Below are 19,856 nucleotides of genomic sequence, written 5' to 3' on the forward strand. Positions count from 1 at the left end.
GGTCTCTCGGGGAAGAGAGACTGGGGAGAAGGAAACCCCAAAGAAAGGAGAAGGGGAGTGGGATCCTGGAGAGGGCAAGGGTGAGCCTGCTGTCTGGCTCCTGGAGACTGGGCAAGCTAATATACTCAAATTCCTGTCTACTATGAATAAGCAAATAGTATGCATATTTGGTGGCCCAGCATGGGCAGGTCTGGCAGGACCCTCCACAGAGCAGTCTCTGCACCGCAAGGGGTGAAATTAATGCCATTAGCCATGATGGGAGGTGGGGAGGAGGTGTCATGTCCAGACTCAAATATCTCCAGTGAGCTAGGCTACTTGTCTCACTGTAAATTACAAGCGCTTAGCCCTATAGTCACCTCTGAATCTGGGGTGGGGGAAGGGAAGCGGGGTTAATTTGGATACCTACCACAAAAGGCAACGTCATCGTAAATGTCAGTGTCCCTATGATAGAAAAGAACAAGGTACTGTGAGATTTACAGCCTTTGAACAGCTGTTTTGCTTCGCTCATGTGTCTCTGGGAAGCCATGGATAGGCAGAGGCATAGTCACATGGGCATAGTTTAAAAAGCTTTAAATACAGAGCATAGGAACATGGGAATAGCAAGACCAGATCAGACCCAAGGTCCTTCTAGCCCAGTATCCTGTCTCTGGCTGTGGCCAGCCATAGGTGCTGGAACTAGGAGTGCTGGGGGTGCTGCTGCACCCCCTGGCACATAGTAGTAATAACAACCCAAATACATGGTTTCTGCCTTCAGCACCCCCACGATAAAAATTGTTCCAGCACCACTGTGGCCAGCACCCAATGCTTCAGAAGAAGGTGCGAGGAAACGCCACCGCAGTAGACAATTATGAAATAATCATCCCATAGTGGAATTTTCTTCCTAAGCTCCATCCATTCAAGGCTGGTGTATGCCCTGACACAGGGCAGTATACGTTTCCAATGTAACAATGAGTGTTCTCATTATCCATAGTAAAGGTCTGGTCCTTTTGTGAATCCTCCAGGGCTCTTGGTCTCAGTGATATCTAGTGGCAGCTAGTTCCATGGGTTAATTTTGTATCATGTATTTCCTTTTATCATTTCCCAATGTCTTGCATTATAAGAAAGGGCAAATAGGAATGGGTGTCTGACTTTCTCTAAGCCATTTGTTATTTTCTGTTCCTCTCTCATGTCCCTTCTGATTTGTCCCCTGTCTGGATTTAACTGTCACTATATTTTCAATCTTGTTTCACAGGAAAGGTTTCCAGGCCTCGAAATCAGTTTTGTGGCCTGTCTCCGAACCTCCCTAAGTACCATTGTGATCATCTAGTCTGACCTCCTGCACATCACAAGCCACAGAACCTCACCCAGCCTCTCCTGCAATGGGCCCAGAACCTCTGGCTGAGTTACTGACATCCTCAAATCATGATTTAAAGACTTCAAGTTACAGAGAATCCACCATTTACACTAGTTTAAATCAGCAAGTGGCCCGTGCCCCATGCTGCAGAGGAAGGCAAAAAACCACAGGGTCTCTGCCAATTTGACTGGGGGGGGAATTCCCTCCTGACCCCAAATATGGTGATCAGTTAGATCCTCAGCATGTCGGGAAGACCTACCAGCCAGACACATGGAAAGAATTCACTGTAGTAACTCAGAGCCTTCCCCTTTTTATATATACTGGCATTATAGCATTTTCAGCATTATCTTCAGTCACATTCCTTATGCAAGCTAATATTGTGTTAGAACCTAGCAATCTGTAGGATCTAGCAGACCTGTGTACCACCTGTATTGCTATATGGGTCAGAGACCTGGACCCTCTTATAGGCAGACTTGGAACAGCTAGAGGCAGGCCATATGCACTGTCAGTACCAAATCCTGAGCCTCAAGTGGTTTGACTGTGCATAATGTCACAGTCTCGCAAAGACTTGGCCTTCCTTCAACTGCTCATTATATTCAACAGTGGTGTTGCAGGTTCTTCAGCTGTGTGGCCAGGATGGACAGAAATATCCGTGCACCCTGAACTCTCAAACTCTGCATTGACACGCGAAGGGGTGCGCGCTCTGACCCCACCTGGTGCCGGGCCACCCCATAGATTCATGGATTCACAGGATTGAACCACATCTGGGAACTTCACTACAAGATGCCAAGAGCAACGCCACCATCTGGGGTCACTTTGGCTGGCGCGATGGTCCTTGGTGGACTACGTGTGATTGACGATGAATGTGTATGAGTCATTTAATCATCCCCTCCAATATCCACTACGGTGCTTTTGTCAATGGCGAATTCCATCTGCCATTGTGCTACCCATTCACCTACCTTTGTTAGCTCCCTCTAAAGCTCCTCACATTCTTCTCTAGTCTTGAGTAACCTACGTCATGTTGTGTCATCTATAAAGGGCGTTCACCCTCTTTTCAAGACCACTACTAAGGCTATGAAATACCACTGGTCCTATTACAGGGATTTGGGACGTCCCCCTGTTGAACCTTTCCTGTGCTGAAAACTGACCACTGATTCCTCCTCTTTGTTTTTGTCTCAGACAGCTTCTGATCCATGACAATACATCACCTCTCAGACCACAACTACTTCCTTTCCCTTCCCTTCTATTCCCTTTCCTTCTTTTGTAGCCTCATTGGCGAGACTTTGTCAGAGGCTTTTTGAATGTCCAAATAAATTACGTCAAAATTACATCATCTAAAAGTCTCCTTTATCCATTTTTCTCACTCACAGAAGGAATACTCCAGGCTGGACAGTGACAGGCGGGCTAAGCATGCTCACAAAAGTCACAGGAGGAGCTGATAGGCTAAAGATATTGGGCACAAATCCTCAAAAATTTCAGGGAGGGGGTAGGTGCCTAAATACCTTTGAGATCTGGGCCTTGGTGCCTTCCAGGCTCTGCCCATATAACCCTAGGGACTGTAGAACCCCCCAGTCTGCTGCGTGACAGGGAGGGTCCCTTCCAGGTTGCTGAGTGAATGGGCTGATGTGGGCTACTCTATGTGTGTTGCCAATTTTTAAAGGATGCCTTTTTGCCTCTAACTGCCTGTTTTACTCTGTCGTTTAGCCATGGTGGCATTTTTTGGTCCTGTTACTGGTTTTTTGTTGTTTTTTATTTGGGGTATACATTTAGTTTGAGCTTCTATTATGGGGTTTTTAAAACATTTCATGCAGCTTCCCGGCATTTCACTCTCCTGACTGTTCCTTTTAACATCCATTTAACTATTGTCCATTGTCAGCTATTCTGGTTAATCTTTAGAGCTTGAAAAAAAATGTCTAACTAAGAGTAAACAAGAGGGAAAGGTATCTGTACTCACAGCTGCAGCAGCGCCACCCTGGGGACGTAGCCATCTGGAACAGACAGGAGAAGGGACACATTTAATGGAAATATAAATTCTCACCCAGGCAGCGAAGGAATCAGGCAAGCAGACCCCTAGGGCCACAATCCCAGCAGAATGTCCACTCTCAGAGTGGGCAGCCTAGGAGTGCAGGACATGGATGCACAGACGTGGGGCTGTATGGGGCTGGTGTAAGTGCCAGGCCCTAGATCTGGGTGTGCAAGGGAGGAGAGGAACAGCCCTGCAAGCCTGCACCAAAACCAGGACTGGCCTGCAGAAGCTAAGCTGTATCCTCTGTTGAGCAGCCAGTGTGGCCTCTGGCAGTGGCCAAAGGGGGCAGAAAAGTGAGAGACAAATGTTTGATCTAGGAAAGCCCCACTCAGCCTGCCCTGTTGGCTGGACTCTCCCTAGCAAAGTCTGACAGTCTAGGAAGGGACACCCCGTGACCCCGCGCTGAAGGGCAGGGAAGAGTCTGCCTTGGCTGGGGGTAGCCACGGGACCGAGAAGAAGGTCCAGTGTGTGGCAGGGCCCTGACATCTCGTGGCTCCAAGGCCCATTTCATCAGAATGTGCATGAGTGGAAATAGGGCTATTGCGAGTCTTGTGGCCAGGGGCAACGAGAACTCCGATAGGCTGGAGTTTCGGAGACACCCCCAGGATTCAAACCCTCCTGAGCATCCCTTTCCCATCCTCCTCCAACCCACTCATCCCTTTCCCTTTTCCTTTCCCCAGGCTCCATCTCTCCATTCCCAAGATCTCCAGCCCACCAGCAGCCCCCCTCTTAAAGACACGTTGTGCACAGCACGGACGTCGCACTCGGTTGGGCTCCGGCTCTTGGCTGTGCCGGGAATGAGATGAAAGATGCCCTCCCCCTCACTCGGGCAAACACACATCCCACCAGGAAGCCCTGGAGCTCCGACTATGTGCAGGCTGCAGCTGGCCCAGGAGAGATGCCAGACTGTCTGCAGCCAAGGCCTCCAGCTGGTTTTCAGCAAATGCTGGGGCTGTGGGGAAGGAAAGGCAGGACACTGAGCTGAGCTTTTTGGCCCCTAAACTTGGAAATGTTTGAGATCTAGGATAAAACTTGGGTCTGTTCCACCCAGTGGCAGATTTCACAGTCTCGTGACGTAGATTTTCCTTCAGTTCAAAATTCAGGTATGAAGCCAGGTGTTTTACTGCCAGGAGCTGCCGAAAGAGCCATTAATAGCTCATCTCTATATCTGCCTAGCTGGCACGTATACCACATCCACATAACCCACCCCCATTCAGTGTGGTGCTGTCTCCCTCTAGTGGTGGCTGGGTCACCGGGAGAGGTTGATGCACCTCCTACAGCCATGGCTAACAGAGCAGGGGGTGTTAGTTCAGGTGCTAGCAGTGCAGGCTTTTTAGAGCCCTATATCCCGGGTTCGATCCCCGGTACCAGTGACCCGCCCGAGAAGCATGGCATTACACCGGTCACCGGAGCGCCTCAGACTTACACTTCCACTGGTTGTTCCGGCAGAGTATTCTCTCGGGACTCGTTAACTGAATGACGTCCAGAATCTCTCCTCGTTTAAGCGGCAGATTCTTCCCTCCCCCTTTCTTCTCAGCCACGTTGGGATCGACCATCATTCGGGTCAGAGCGCGGATTTCCCCTTCGAACTGTAACGTGAGCAGGAAGGAGACATGCTGGAAATGGCTCCATGGCTCGAGGTGCCTGTCCGAGGGGAGTGCAGGCCAGACAGCTCTGTCATGGCAGTGTCATTCCTCGGGGGGGGGGGTCACTCCCAGGAGGCCGGGTGGTCTAGGAACTGTTTCCCCAGCTGTGGTGACCTAGTTTAACATATAATCACTTTCCCGGTAGGTGGATGGAGTTGGGGGCACAGCGGCCCTGAAGGTACCTCCATGCTTAGGCCAGGCTCCGTTTTACAGGCCCTTGTTTCTCGCAACTGGCGCTAACAGTCATCCCTGACAGCAGCGCGCCCATCACTAGCATGTCACTCCCCGTACGCGTTGCAGGAGCTGCTGACAGCCGCAGGGAGCAATCAGGGACGACACTCATGGACGTTGTGACTGCGGTAGGCCAAGAGCAGCACTGAACAGGGACTGTGGTTGGGATTTGAGTCCCGCACAAGTCCAGCTCACATGGTCAGAGAACCAGAATGGACCAGCAGACTTCGCATCAGTCATCACCTCATCTGAGAATGGGAGGGAATCCACGGAGAGGCTGGGCCCTGCGGTAACTGGTGCTCTAGAGCTACTGGGGAGCAGTGGGGAAAATCCCTTCCTCCTGGAGAATGGGTTGGCGCTAAAAGTGCTGGACTAAGCATCAGGAGACCTGGGCTCTAATCCTCGCTCTACCAGGCTTGTTACAGTATGTGCCTTGTTCCCCATGGGGCAATGGCCCTAGAGCTGCTCAGAATGCTTTTCCTTTGGATTCATCGAAATCTAAACGTTTCACAGGAATGTGGCAATGTTGATGAAATTTCAGTGGGAATGGAGGCAGGTTTCTGAGGGAAGCCGGCCTGGTTTCCTGTCAGCTCTCTCGTCTTCCCAGCCCCCTGACTGGGGGGCAGCTGTGGAGCTGGGACCCTGGAAGCCTCTGCTTGAGCTGGGATTCTTGGGGCTTCTAGGATGGGGTTATCCACTACGGATAACACTGCCCTACCTCATCGGGTAAATTCCTGAACTCGAGGCCTGGTCTCTGTTAAGGGAATTTGCCCTTTTGCAACTGCATCGATGTAGTCCCTGGTCCAAACCTCTAATATAGACATCCTACACTGGCACAAAGTGGGGTGTAATTTGGTAACTTGCTTAATACCTGTCTTTGTGCTGACCTCATGCATCCATACTAGGGGTTGGCACACAGCCCCGCTCGCCCCCTCCTCACATCCCCGCTCACCTCCATCATCCCCTCCCCACAACCCCGCTCGTCCCCGTCAACCTCTCCCCACAACCACGCTCGCCTCCGTCATCCCCTCCCCACATCCCCGCTCGCCCCCGTCGTCCCCTTCCACGTCCCCGCTCACCCGTCATCCCCTCCCACATCTCTGCTCGCCCCTGTTGTCCCCTCCCACGTCCCCTCTCGCCCCCCTCTCTCTTCATCTCCCTTCCCCCAGCCTCCTCCCAGATCGTGGCCCATTTCCCCCATATCCTCCCATTACCGTGCTCTCTCCACAGCCCCATACCCCTGCACACAGCCCTGCTCCCCTCGCACCCTGACACAGCCTCATTCCCCAGCAAATCATGCGGGCAGGGGACTGGACTCGATGACCTCTCGAGGTCCCTTCCAGTCCTAGAATCTATGAATCCTAGAATCTATGAAAACTCCTTCCCCACGCCACGACCCACTATCCCAGTCCACTTTCGCACGTTGACCGTAGGCCACGTCTCAGGAAGCAGACTGTGGATGTGGAAGGGAAGCAGCGTCGCATGGTGCGAGGGCACGTTGAAGAATGTGGCATGGGAGGAGGCTGGGGGCAGAGCGCCTGTGGGGATGAAGAAGCTCTTCAGGGGATGTGGTGGAGGAAAAGCACCCAAATCAGCCATGGCTCTGACAGAGGGAAAGGATGGCCCAGTGCTTTGGGCACTAGCTTGGGAGGCAGGAGGCCTCGCTGCAATTCCTGCTGGCCTACAGAGGTCCTGGGGGCCCTTGGGCAAGTCTCTGTGCTCAGCTCCCCATCGGCAACCTGAGGCTAGCAGCACTGAGCGGGCGGGGAGGTTATGGGGATACACATGTTAAAGACTGGGAGGTGCTCATATAGCATCAGAGACTGTAAGGCCAGGACGGAACTCTAAGATCAGCGCTCACCTCCTGCCTGGCACTGGCCAGGGACCGGCTGTGCTGTAGTGGGGCCGGATCACGCCGGAATGGCGGACCAGCACTTTGGCTGCATGGAGGAGCCGTTTTGTTGTCAGAAGGGCGTCCTCTGCAGAGCACGACCTCGCAAGTACGGGGGGTGTTAGGTCACGCTGGTGGGGGTGTTCTGGCAGATGGTTTCACCACTGGGAACCTGACCCTGAGCCCATCACTTCTGCTTGAGCTAGGGCAGATCTTGTAGTGGGGGACCTAAAACCGTTAAGTCTAAGCTAACAAAAATTTTGGTCTGGGTTTCTATTGAGCGTTGTTTTATAGAGGAGAGCTCTCTCTAGCGTTGTATGAAATCCCTGTCCCAGAGGGCAGCATCCTCACTGTGGCTGCAGGAGGGGAATGAATGACTGACTGCACCTCATGGGGGGATTGCTATGAAAAAGGGCCCATTGCTGCTCACCTTGAATTTCTTCCGAAATTCCTTGTCCACCTGCTCTTCTTTCTTGCACTGTTTGAGATTCTTCCCACGTTTCCCGCTTAGCTCTGAAATCTGGGATTTTCTGCAGAGCCAGGAAAAGTCACAATGATCTTCCGGAATGTTCAGGAGACCAAGCGTTTTCCAGCCCCGCCCCCCAATCCTCCCTTGTCATCCATGGCAATAACACCGCATCCCATTTCCACTGCTGGGGATGCCCGACTACAGCCCAGGGTCTCCATCCGGCCAGGGCTTTGGGGCTGCATTCCAAACCAGCCGAGAAGTTAAACTGTTTGGGCCGGATTCTCCACTTGGTTCTGTGTCAGCTTTACGCGAGTGCAATGGAGCACAGAATCAGTGCCTTTGTGCTGAAGTTCGTCGGCCCAGCCGTGTGTTCAGGTATTTACTCCAGCACAGAGCCAGAGTGAAACATCCGCGGCCTGTTTTGCACTCCCGTGCTCTGGTGTAAATGACTGTGCAAGAGACAGGGCTATAGTGAATCGAGCCCGTCGATGGCCTGGAGAATCATTCCGCACCGATCCCTGTTCTAAGCTAAGATATATTCCATGCAAAGAACCACAGCAAGCCCTGGCTTTAATGCAGGGTGAAGGTAAAGAAACTACAACTGGAAATTCCAAAGGTGAAGGCTCAATTCCTGTCTTTAACTCCGCCCAGGTGGGGGCCTCTTGTTCAAAGCTGAACTGCAAAGTCAAATGTGGGGTTATAACCATCAGGCTTCTTTATGATACAGACTGTTTTCTGATATTAGAGCTACCAGGCTCTCACTTCCATCTGGATAACGAGGACTCGGAGAACCAATGCCCCACCAGAACCCTGAGGCCCAGACTGAGCCAGCAACCCCATGGGCTATGAGCAGGGGGTTGGACTAGATGACTTCCTGAGGTCTCTTCCAACCCTAACCTTCTATGATTCTATGGGGAGAGCGGGTCAGGAATTTTTCATCCAAATAGTGGGAAATGCAGCTTTTTGGTCATTCAAAATTTTCAGGGGGAAAATCTCAATTTTGCTGAATTCTTAATTTTCCATCAGAAAAAGTAAAATAAAGTATTTCATTTCAGGTAGGGCCGAAACATTTGGGTTTGTTGAATTTTAATACAGCCAAATGCACAGTTATACATAGGGTCCTACCAAATTCATGGCCAGCTTACCGAGCAAAAATCATGTTACTTCTATGCAGTTGCCTTTATCAACCAAACCGTGCTTCCCTTCTGCCTGCCCAGATTGGCCAGAGGACTGGGAACGGCACCAACACACACATAGGCATATGGACAGGGACTGAGCCCAGCGCCCCTAGGGACACACAGGGCATTTAGCACAGAGCCCCAGTAAGAGAAGTTTGTGTTGATCCCGTGAGTGGGGAGCTCAGTTTTCTGTCCTGTTTTAGCCCAGCTGGAAATCTCTACCCAGAGCCATGTGTACTCTGCAGTTCCACAGCTGTGCAGTTTAGGCCTGGTCGACACCCAAAAATGAGACCCACCTAGCGACATCGCTCAGGGCTGTGAAAAATTTCAAACCCTGTGAGACATGGGTGCATCAACCTAACCCCAGCTCGAGACGCAGCTAGATCAACAGAAGTGTCTGTCAACCCCACTACTGCTTCGTGGAGAGGAGGGTGAACTGCCCTGACAGGAAAACCCCTTCCGCTGGTGTGGGGAGCGGGGGGTGGAAAACGCTGGGTCTCCTGAAAAAGAGAGAACTTGGGAAATGTGACCTGACCGTGCTGGCTGCCTGAGGCTGTTACGGGGCCTCTCTGCCGGTGCCCAGAGCAGAGGACGCTGTTGGAGCCCTCGCTAGGCAGCTGTGGCTCATGCTATAGCCACAGGCTTATAGCTCTCAGTCCCCCAGGGCTCAGCTAAAACAGTGGCCCTTGCAGAAGCACCGCAAATGCCCTAGGCGATTCCCAGTGTTTAGGCATGTGGGTAGCATTGAATTAATCAATCCATTGATTACCTGGGCTCAGCGGGCGGCGGGGGAAATCTGTCAGGGGTCAGCTTGGCACCTGCACAAACAAACGGGGCATGGAGAAGTCAGTGAGGCTGGTGTGGCAAAGCCGCGTGCTGAGACGAGCTCAAAGGGGTGGCTGGCGGGAATGCTTTGCCGGCATCGGAGGTGGAGGCTGGGTCCCATCCAGCCCTCTGAGCCTGTCCCCCAGGGCTTTACCCTGGCTTCTCTGTGCCAAACGATGGGGCTTCCTGTGTGGAGATGACGCCACAGCTAGACCCATCTCGCTGTCAGGAGGCTTTCTTGATGTGCAGCTTACATTTACCCTGTCCCTCTCCCCCTCGCAAGGGGCATCCTGGACTGGCAGGAGGGTACTGAATGCCCTAGTCAGTTCACTGGGGGGAGGGATAGCTCAGTGGTTTGAGCATTGGCCAACTAAACCCAGGGTTGGGAGTTCAATCCTTGAGGGGGCCATTTAGGGATCTGGGGCAAAAATCTGTCTGGGGATCAGTCCTGCTTTGAGCAGGGGGTTGGACTAGGTCCCTTCCAATCCTAATATTCTATTTCTTTTTTGTCCTTATGGGATAGCTCAGTGGTTTGAGCATTAGCCTGCTAAACACAGGGTTGTGAGTTTAATCCTTGAGGGGGCCACTTAGGGATCTGGGGCAAAATCAGTACTTGGTCCTGCTAGTGAAGGCAGGGGGCTGGACTCAATGACCTTTCAGTTCTAGGAGATAGAATAGCTCCATTAATTTTTTTTTTTATTCTTCCTTCTATGATGTTGTTCTCTGCAAATACCTGGAGACCTTTGCTGTTGCTTAACCAGTCTTTAAGAAGGGTCAGTAATCAGTCTCTCCAGCCACTTCACTTTGGCTCTAACCCTCCCCACTCCAACCAGCGCTTCCCCAGAATCCCACCACGTCACCATAATAACACTGTAACCCTGCTAGACAGCACTGTCGGTCATCCGCGTGCTGACTGTGCATTCACTCACTCGCCTAGCCTCTGCCCCGCAGGAAACGGAGACCGAGGACTTCACCGCAGGGGTTCACAGGCCACCTTGGTGCTTTGCAGAGGATTTTGGGTGTTCAACCAAGAAGGGGAATTTTCAAAGCAGAGGTGGATGGTGCTTTGGCTTTAAAAATCTGCTCTTAGCACTGGGTGTCCAAGCTGACTCGGGACTCAGCTAGGCCCCGGCCCCTGAGGTTTCCAAACCTCACTGCTAGAGGGCACTGTGCTCTCCAGGTGCAGCTGTTATCCTTGGGTACAAGGGAAAGGATTTTGGGTCTAACCCAAGGTGTGTATCTCTTTAGACCACTTTATCCCTGCGTGTGGACATTCTGACTCTGGTATAAGCAGTCCTGTTTCAGTTAGTTTATGTCTCTTGGGATGGGATTAAGGTAAACAGAAAACACCACTGTTATACTGGAATAAGAGGGTCCCTTTGGTGGTTACACTGTATGATAAAACTTTGCCACATAGCCAAGGCCTAGATGTCATTGCCTTCCGCATCCACCCCAAGGCCTCAAGCCCCTTCAGCCACCTGCTCATGGGCACCTGTGGCTGCTGGGACAGTACCACGACCTCTCTGGTGCCTGAATTCCTAGGAGAAGTGGACGGGGGCGGGCACCTTGGTGCCAGTCTCTGATAGTGCTAATACAGCCCCTTTTCCCCACGCCGTGCTAGCAGGCTGCAGAAGCACAAGACGCAGTTTCTATTCGCTCTGACTTGAGTTCTCAAAAGCTCGGCCAGGTGCTATTTGGGCCCCCACTCAGGGGCATCCCAGAGCTGGTATTTGGCCACATTCAAGCTGTCTGAGCGCCAGAGGTGTGCGGCATCTCCCCGGGTCTGGGCTGCACACAGGGAGCGGGGGAGGGGGATCAGGTTTGCACACTCACTTTTCAGAGTGGAGCTGCACACTACGCTCGTAGTGGACGGTGAGCTCCTCGTGAGCTGTGCTCTGAATAGCTATCTAGTGGGCAGTGGCCACCTTTTAATTTGCCATGCTGGCTACACACTCCATAACCCCTGCTCCAGTCTGGGGTACGTACCTGTTCCAGAGCGGGGACTTGCTGGGAGCCGGGAAGCAGGTGATAACGGACATCTTTTCCCTTTGCCAATTGGCCCAACCGCTTCCACATCATCATAGATCTGCTCTTGGTCACTGGGGCAGCAGAGAAAATGGGATTAGGGAGCTGAGTGGTGGCGGGTGTGATTGCCGCGCGAGAGCCGAGTTGAACAGACTGTCACAAACATCAGCACTGCAAGTGGGTGGATGACAAGGGGCAGGAGGCCAAAATGTGCCTGGGGCTGGCTGTGGGCTGCAGCAGGGATAGGGACATGCAACACTAAGGCACCAAAAGGAGTGGGCTTGGGGCTGCAGGCTGCGGTCACTTTGCAGAGTGCTCTGCAAGGGCCTGCAATGCTGCGCCTCCCTTATAGCAATGAACCGCAGCAGGTTGTGTGCTGGACAGCAATCGGTACCTGAGCTGCAGAGGGAGCCCAGCACCAGAGGTGCCCCAGTGTCTAAGTCTCCCACACGAGACACCTCGGGCTGCTGCTGCTCTCCAGGCGCTCCCATGGATTTCATTTGGAGATCAGGGTGCTCAGCACCCCGGAGGTCTGATTCTCCTCTGCCCTGCAGCTTGTGCACCATTTCATCTAGTGAAACACCCCCAGAGCAGAATGGCGGCACTGAGCACTGGTGGGCATGACTGCCCAATGGGGAGTCCAGCCCAAGGGGTCTCACATCGGGCACCCAGAAACTGCAGCATCCAAAAACTGGGGCCACTTCTGAAAATGCTGGACTGTGTCCCCAGCTCTGGCCCTTGGTCGGCAGCAGCCCATCCTGTAGCTGGGGCTGCAAAGCAAGAATAAGAAAGAATTACCATCTCAGCACTTCACCCGCCGAACTCGAGACACGAGGAAACGGAGCAGCTTGAGATGAAAGTCGGACTGGGGAAGACACAGCAGAATTTGGCTTCAGGTGACCTATGGCAAAGGTTGTGGGGACGGGGAGGGGTAGAGGGGAAAGCCAGTTCACTGATGGCTTCAAGCCAGTTTCCTGGGTTTGACAGAGCAATGCAAACCTCCAACCCCACCAAGAAACTCGTGTTTAGATTCCAGATCTGCCCCTGACCATTCTGTACACAGGGGCATGCTGCCTTCCCCACTGGAGAGGGCTGTGCCCAACCACACAGTCATGGACTCCTCCATAGTGCCCTGGCCGGGGCAGTGCTCCGGTCTCTGGTCACCTTGCTGTTTCAAAAAGGCTCCCATTAAAATGCTCCCACCCCATCACTGCTCCCAGGAATTCCATTCAGACAAGTCCGCCCCTGGGATGAACTACAAGGACTTTCACTGGCTCGAAACAATACACACAAATCCCAGCACAGCGAGGGGCTCCCAAGTAAAAAGCTACACCCAGTCCACTTGTTCCATCTTGGGTTCAGTAGCCAAGTAATTGCAACTGCAGCAGCTGCCCGATGACATGTCTTTATACAGCATCGTCAGCCCCAAGCAATGAAAAACCATGAATCAGGCCCCCCCAAAATCTCGAGATTGGCTTAAAAATCATGAGAGGGTTTTTTAATACTAATAAATCTGGGGTTCTTTTTGTTCCTGGTTGTTGCTCTTTTAAGTCACTCTCTGGCCATGTTTTCAAGCTTTCCTCAAAAACCAGTGGGGCTAGAAAGTTACTTTTCTTTTTAAATGCAAGCTGACCACGTGACTCATGAGCTGGGGCTTTACGAAGTGCACTAAATATCACCCCACTTGTGTGATAAAATTGTGACCGTTCGCAACACTGTGTGCCAGTCCTTCAAGGTGCAGTAACCACAGCCCCCTCCCCCAGTTCTTCACACTCCATCCATCACAGGCTTCCATCAACCCTGGGAAGAGGGGAGGGAGAGGCCAGGCTCCAGGGCGTATGGGAACAGAGCAGAACTGACCCCTAATAGTCCCTTTCCATTGGCCCTGGGAGAAGGAGAGAAAAGGCAGCTGAGAAAGCCCTTGTCTATGCTAGAAGGGGTTTGCTGGAATAGCTATGCCGGCAAGTGGAGCTGCAGCTTAGACTGGTAAAAGAGTGGATTTGCAATTTTTGCCAAAACACTTCTATGCCACTCTAACTGCATAACTGTGTCTACACGAAGGCTTTTGCTGGCATAGAAATGTAGCAAAAAAATCACATACCTGACATTGCTGTACCGGCAAAAGTCTCTAATATAGCCCTGGCCAAAGTCAATGCAGAAAGGCACTGTGGGAGTTCACTGGACTTACAGCTTGTACGTTGCATTGCAGTGAATGAGTCGGGTGCTGTGTTGCCTGTCAGTGTAATAAAACCACCTCTGCGGGCGGCGGGAGAAACTCTCCCGACAGCACTGCCCGCACCGGCGCGTCTGTGGGTGTAACCTATGTCACTTGGGGGATGGTTTATTTACACACGTTATGCCGACATAAGCTGTAGTGTGGACACTGCCTTAGAAAGGGCTGTATGGTGACTTCTAATAATGCAATTACACTGTTGATAGCCTCTAAGGAAGGAAGGCCAAGCAGGCTGGCTGAGGCCGTCTGACTTGCTGGGGAACTCACCGTGTAGGCAGGGAACTGTGCAGCCTGGAACAACCCTGCTCAGGAGGGCGAGAGCCTTGGTCTCCACCCAAGGGAGGTGATGGCTGAGGGGCTGGGAGCCTAGAGTGGGTGCCCTGGCTGGACCCTGGAGCAGAACATACGGGTGCAGTTGCCCAAACTAGGACACCATCACAATGGTTTCGGAGCACTTACACAAAAGTGTAGCTATCCCCACACAACTCCAGTTCTCTGTATAGACCAAAGAACAATTGAGTTAATGGTCTAGAGGCAGAGCTATTGGACAGAGTGATAAGCAGCACAGTCAGTATTTTTTAATTATATGTGATAGGGGGTTTCTGCCCCGTGCGCAGCTCCCATGCGCTACTAAACCAGAATCCTGGGAGTGCATCACTGGTGGCGATTAAGTTGATAGTTCTCCAAAGAACGTGAACGAGGTTCGACTTCCCTGCCACACCCCGCAGGCCATACGTCGCCGTACACCAGGATCCAGGATCGTATTGACTGGCATTGACAATGGCTGCAGGGAGGCCCAGCATCCCCCCACCCCAGAGAGAGCTACAATGACAACACACATCACACTCAGCCCATCTCATTCTATTATAGCTTCATTCAAGCTCTCTCCCTTCCATTGTCCAGAAATGGATCCTCCCCAGGCCCGGCTCCCTAACGGCCCTGGACTGACCCCCTTCCTATATCCAGCGCTCCCCTGGACTGACTCCCTCCCCCCGCCAGACCCTCACACACCTGGGTTCCCAGCCCCCAGACCGGTCATTGAGTTCCAGGGTCTGGCGCCCCCTAGTGGCTGTCCAGAGGACAGTAGCACTGCTGTTTGAAATGCCTTTGCTGAAACGTGGAGTTGGGACAATTTAAGTGTTTTTAGACCCCCCAAGTAAAGAACAAATCAGCTTCCAGCCCAAAGACCCCATGAAGGCAGAGAGGGCTGGACTTACTGTGAGGAAGCTTGAGTGATCGGAAATAAATCCAGTTCCCTTCCCTTAGAGGGCAAGCCAGGCATTTCTTCAGCCACAATGGGAAGCCTGTGAAGTTGCAAGTGAACTGGACAAGGGCGCTCCTTAGGTAAGGATTGCTGTGAACAGACTTTTTCCCATATTTACCAGCATCTCATGCTGTCTGGAGCACAGCAGCAGATGGTTACAGAGCCCCTAGAAGCACAGGAGAAGCTCTTCCAGCCATCCAGGAACGTGCTGTATGAATGCACTTAACCCAGGGACACTCCGAACCCAGGGATCAGCTCACAGGCATGTCTGGCCATTGCATGGTAAACTGACACAAGACAACATGGCACTGGACACAAGAGATGCAGATGCCAGGGCTCGGATGTGAGGAGAGGCCAAGCTAGATTCGCTACGTTATAGATTTGTGTCTGAAAAATGAATTCAGCCCAACCGAGGCAAAACCAGTAATGGGGGGGAAGGGGACACCTGCACAGCAAAGAAACGACAAACAGCAGGAAGAGAGGACAATGCAGAAACTATTGTGTATTGAGATTACTGTGTATCATTGTTGTGCGATAGCCAGCGTGTGAGGGCAGAGAGATGTGTCCAACTGACTGCACAGGTAACAGAACAAGGTCCATTTGGATGAAGGCAGAAGAGGCCAGCACACCTGACGTATCCATAGTCAATATTATCGGTGCAGATAGAACACCAGGAAAACAGCTACGCGTGGGTCCTGGCAAGCAGCCAGGTATGGAAATTCTGTCTCAAAGAGGACTGTCTTGTGACCTAATAGCTGCACCAATTACTGACAAGAGGGAAACCCAGCTTTGCAACAGTGTGAAGTCAAACTAAGGTTATGTGATGATTCTTATCACTGAGTTGTACATGTGAGAATTACAATTACGGGCTTAACTTTGAAGTGGTAAAAGGGTTACAGAAACCACTTGTTTCAGCTGAAACTTGTAAGGAAAAGCTTCTAATTACAGCGAATGGGGAACCTGTCTGCAAGACATCTCAGAGTGAAAATGCACCAGGGCTGCACTACAACTGATGCAGGAGAAGAGCGTGGCTGACACCAGGATTATGGTATGGAGTTAGGCTCCTGCCCGATGATCAGGATAGCTCAGTGTTTAGGGGCACCCCCCCCCTTACCACCCCTAAGAAGAGGGTTTGATTCCCTGCTTCCCCCACATAGGGTCTGTGTGATCTTGCATAAGTCACTCCCTCTCTCTTTGTTTATCTCCCCCATCTGTACAAGGGCTATAACAGCACTGCCCTACCCCAGGGGATGTAGCGAGGATAAACATACGAATGATTGTGATGTGCTCAGATGTTACAGCAATGGAGGCCGGAAGTACCTGAGACCAGCAGAGTGCTGTTTGGAGGAGGGCCCCAAGTCAGGGGTGCCAGAATTGGGGGGTTGGAGGCCATGGCTAATGCACTTTTAGAAGTGGGAGGGCCATGCCTGTCCACTTTTTAACATGGGTGTAGCAGCCTTGGGCAGGCGTGGAGTGGTGGCAGGAGAGCTGATAAGCTGGGTCGGGTGGCACACCTTGGGAGGTGGAGACAGGGGCCGGGTCTGCTCTCGGGCACCCCAGTCCCCTGCCCAGCGCAGGTGGAGCATTCAGGGCTCCCCACAGCAGCTCTGGCTCCCTGGGTGGCTCTTGCCATGGCCAGGCTCTGGCTTCCGGCCTGGCCAGGGGGCAGGGCCCTGGGGGAAGTGGGGGGCAGGGGACAAGGCCACAGCTCTGGCACCAGTGGCACCACCACTTCTACACAGGTTCTGGTGCTCCTGCCTCAAGTTTAAGACCGTGGAGCACGAACTGGCTGAAGGGCCCAACGTCCATCCTTCAGAGCAGCGCAAAGAACAACAAAGACCCCAGCAAGCTTGTGGAATGAGGGCGTTGTGAAAAGAGCTGGGATCAGCAGGGCAGTGGTCTTATGCAAGTTGTTTAGACCCTGAGGACCTCAGCAGAGCACTATTCCCTGCCTACCAGGGGAGGAGTGTTGCCACATCAAGCCAACACAAAAGTCTTTGCAGTCATTAATACCAAAGGTGGCTTGTGGCAATTCAGGTTGGACACAAAAAGCAGGTACATGACAACTGTCTGGGCCCCACTTGGATGCTCCTGCTGGCTCCGAATACCCTTCGCAATTCCACCCACTCCACAAAAGTATCGAGAGCATACAGGGCTGCATGGGGGAGAGATTGTTCCCGCTGAGTTACTGCCAGCTACAGAGAAGTTCATTAGTTCCCTAAGCCAACCAGTGCAGTGGAGGAGATCTCCATCACTTCCTAACTAGGCCCCACTCTGGTCTTTCTTTCACTACAGGTAGATTTAAAAAATAAACAAACAAACACACAAAAACAAGCTCAGCATCTCAGTCATTTCTGAGTCCTCATTAATTTCCTCCATCTCCTCATTTATTAATGGATCAACTTCCTCTCTAGTTCTTCTCCCATCCTCTTATGTTTATAAAATCCTCCTCCTCTTTGCCAGAACCTCGTCTTTCCCTAAAGTCTCAACACTTCCACTCACAAGAATTCCAGATCCTAATTCAGCAGCTTTTCCTTCCTGCACTATTGACTCCCCATCCTGTAGGACTGCTCTCCTCTAGTTGCCTGGGGATTCTCATGTAACACAAGTACTCCTGGACATACCATGCCTCATGCCTCTCACTGGCTCTGGTGCAGGATAAGCATGTGCTCTGATAGCAGCAGCCTTCCAGAACCTCTCTAGATCCACCTCAGGAGGGCGCTGGGGTTTCATTGGCTTGAGTCCCAGTGTGGTTGCATGTGGCAGCGGCTTTCTCTTAGGAACCTTAGGTTGCCATTTCTCTGATACGCTTCTTGGAGTGTCCAGTAGGGATGGGATAGCTGTTCCTTTGGCAGGAACCAGGGGGGCACCAGCATTTACTCCTTGATTCCTAGCATGCTTGATCAGTGGCCAGGTCTGCTGAGTCTGGCTTCTCTGAGGAAGGTTTGAATTCCTCCTTGTGCCCGTTTGTTCAGGGGGTGCCTCTTGTATTCCTGTTTGCAGACCGGCTGGGTGGAGGCTGGATTCCATAGCATTTCTATCCTTGGAGTTAGCCACCCAGGCGGGGTCTTCACAAAGGGGCCCCAAGCCTGGAGCGTCATCCTGAGAGAAAGGAGCATTTTTCAAACCCATCCTCTTGGCTTTGGGTAATTTAGTAGATTGGTCCCTCTCAGATCCAGGTTTAAGTGCATGTGTCTCCTCCTTTGCAAGTGAGTCTGCAAGCTGAATCCCTGGCCTGTTGCTCGTTTCAGGGAATTTTTGCCTGTTCCCTTGGAACTTGGCCCGTAGGCGTTTAACATGTTCTCCTTCCTAGGACAGAGCAGACAATGTTAATTTTCACGTGTCTGGGGATCATTCAGGACAGTTCTAGGCAATGAACCTGAAAACGTCCATGGAGTAAAATTAATCAAAACCACAAACATTTCACATCCCAGCTGGTAAATGATGGATGGGATAGCTCAGTGGTTTGAGCATTAGCCTCCTAAACCCAGGGTTGTGAGTTCAATCCTTCAGGGGGCCACTTAGGGATCTGTGGCAAAATCAGTACTTGGTCCTGCTAGTGAAGGCAGGGGTCTGGACTTGATGACCTTTCGGGGTCCCTTCTAATTCTAGGAGATAATTTATTCTTTGTATTATAGTAACAGGTAGCGGTCCCATTATGAAAGATTCTGCACATAACTGGAGGGAAAGAGCCTACAGTCCAAACAGCCAAAGGGGCCCTGCAGCGGCTGTGGAGCCCCGGGGCCCCGATGCTGATGGCACTGGCACTGGCTGAATGATCTCAATGTTGAACCTTCTGCTTGTTCTGGGGATGGAGGCAAAGATAAGCACCCGGCCCCCAACAGAACAACCTGGAGAAGCTCCATGGGTCACTCTTGGGGAGTTTTTCTCCTCTGTTCCTTCTCCCTCGGTGCCCTCCCAAGGGGTTCCAATGGGAGGGGCACTCTGGCCCCATGGGGTTACTTCATATTGGCACCAACATAGTGAAAAGTAGAATTTAGTATCCAAACACTGCACAGGGCTAGGAGGGGAGCAAAGGGCCTAGTCCTGCTCCCAAGCCCAATCAAAGTCAACAGCAAAATGAGGGGAGGCAGGAGACAGCCGCATTCCCTCTCCATCCTGCTCCTCATCCCTCTGGGATCTGAGAAGTGAGACCATCTCGCTGCAAAGCGATTCCTAGGGAACCTGTCAACCTGGCCGCTGTGTGAACCGAGAGCCCGCTGCTGCCTGGGGACGCTGGCTGCTGCGTGGCTGGGCCTCTCTTGACAGGTAATGCAGAGTTGCTGGTGTTGGCTGCACCCTGACTATTACAAGTGCAATTTCCGGTGCAAAGTATTTGTGCCCTAAAACCCGCTTGCTCTTAGGTGCATCCTTTGGGTCACACACCCCTTTGAAAAATTCCCTCCTGCGTGCAACTGACTGGCCATGGCTCTAGCAGGCACGAAGTTTGGCAGCTCACTTGTACCCCAGTTGCACTTTTCTTTGCAAAGCCTGGCAGGCCCAAATTAGGGTTACCATCCGTCCAGGTTTCCCCGGACATGTCCAGCTTTTTCAGCTTTAAATGGCCGTCCGGGGGCAATTTCTAATAAAGTAGAAATGTCCGGGATTTCCCCCTTCCCCTCATGCAGAGTGCGGCGTGGCTGATTGGACGGCTGGGCCTGATTGAAAGCCGCTCGCAGCCACTGGGGCCTCTAGCAGCCAGAGTCCCTCCCCCTCCCCCGCTCCCTCCTCCCCC

General features: G+C 52.2%; 1 long non-coding RNA gene across 1 annotated transcript; it reads right to left on the minus strand.

The window, feature by feature from the left end:
• Positions 1 to 404: 404 nt before the first annotated feature.
• On the minus strand, positions 405 to 4,949 carry LOC113408029. The gene is made up of 3 exons (XR_003370189.2): positions 4,786 to 4,949; positions 3,288 to 3,321; positions 405 to 441 (listed from the first exon to the last, which is right to left on the minus strand). It is a non-coding gene; the product is annotated as an uncharacterized LOC113408029 (long non-coding RNA).
• Positions 4,950 to 19,856: the final 14,907 nt, after the last annotated feature.

The sequence above is a fragment of the Terrapene carolina genome, unplaced genomic scaffold (genome assembly GCF_002925995.2).
Source record: "Terrapene carolina triunguis isolate 2854851 unplaced genomic scaffold, T_m_triunguis-2.0 Scaffold662, whole genome shotgun sequence".
NCBI classification, from domain to species: Eukaryota; Metazoa; Chordata; order Testudines; family Emydidae; genus Terrapene; species Terrapene triunguis.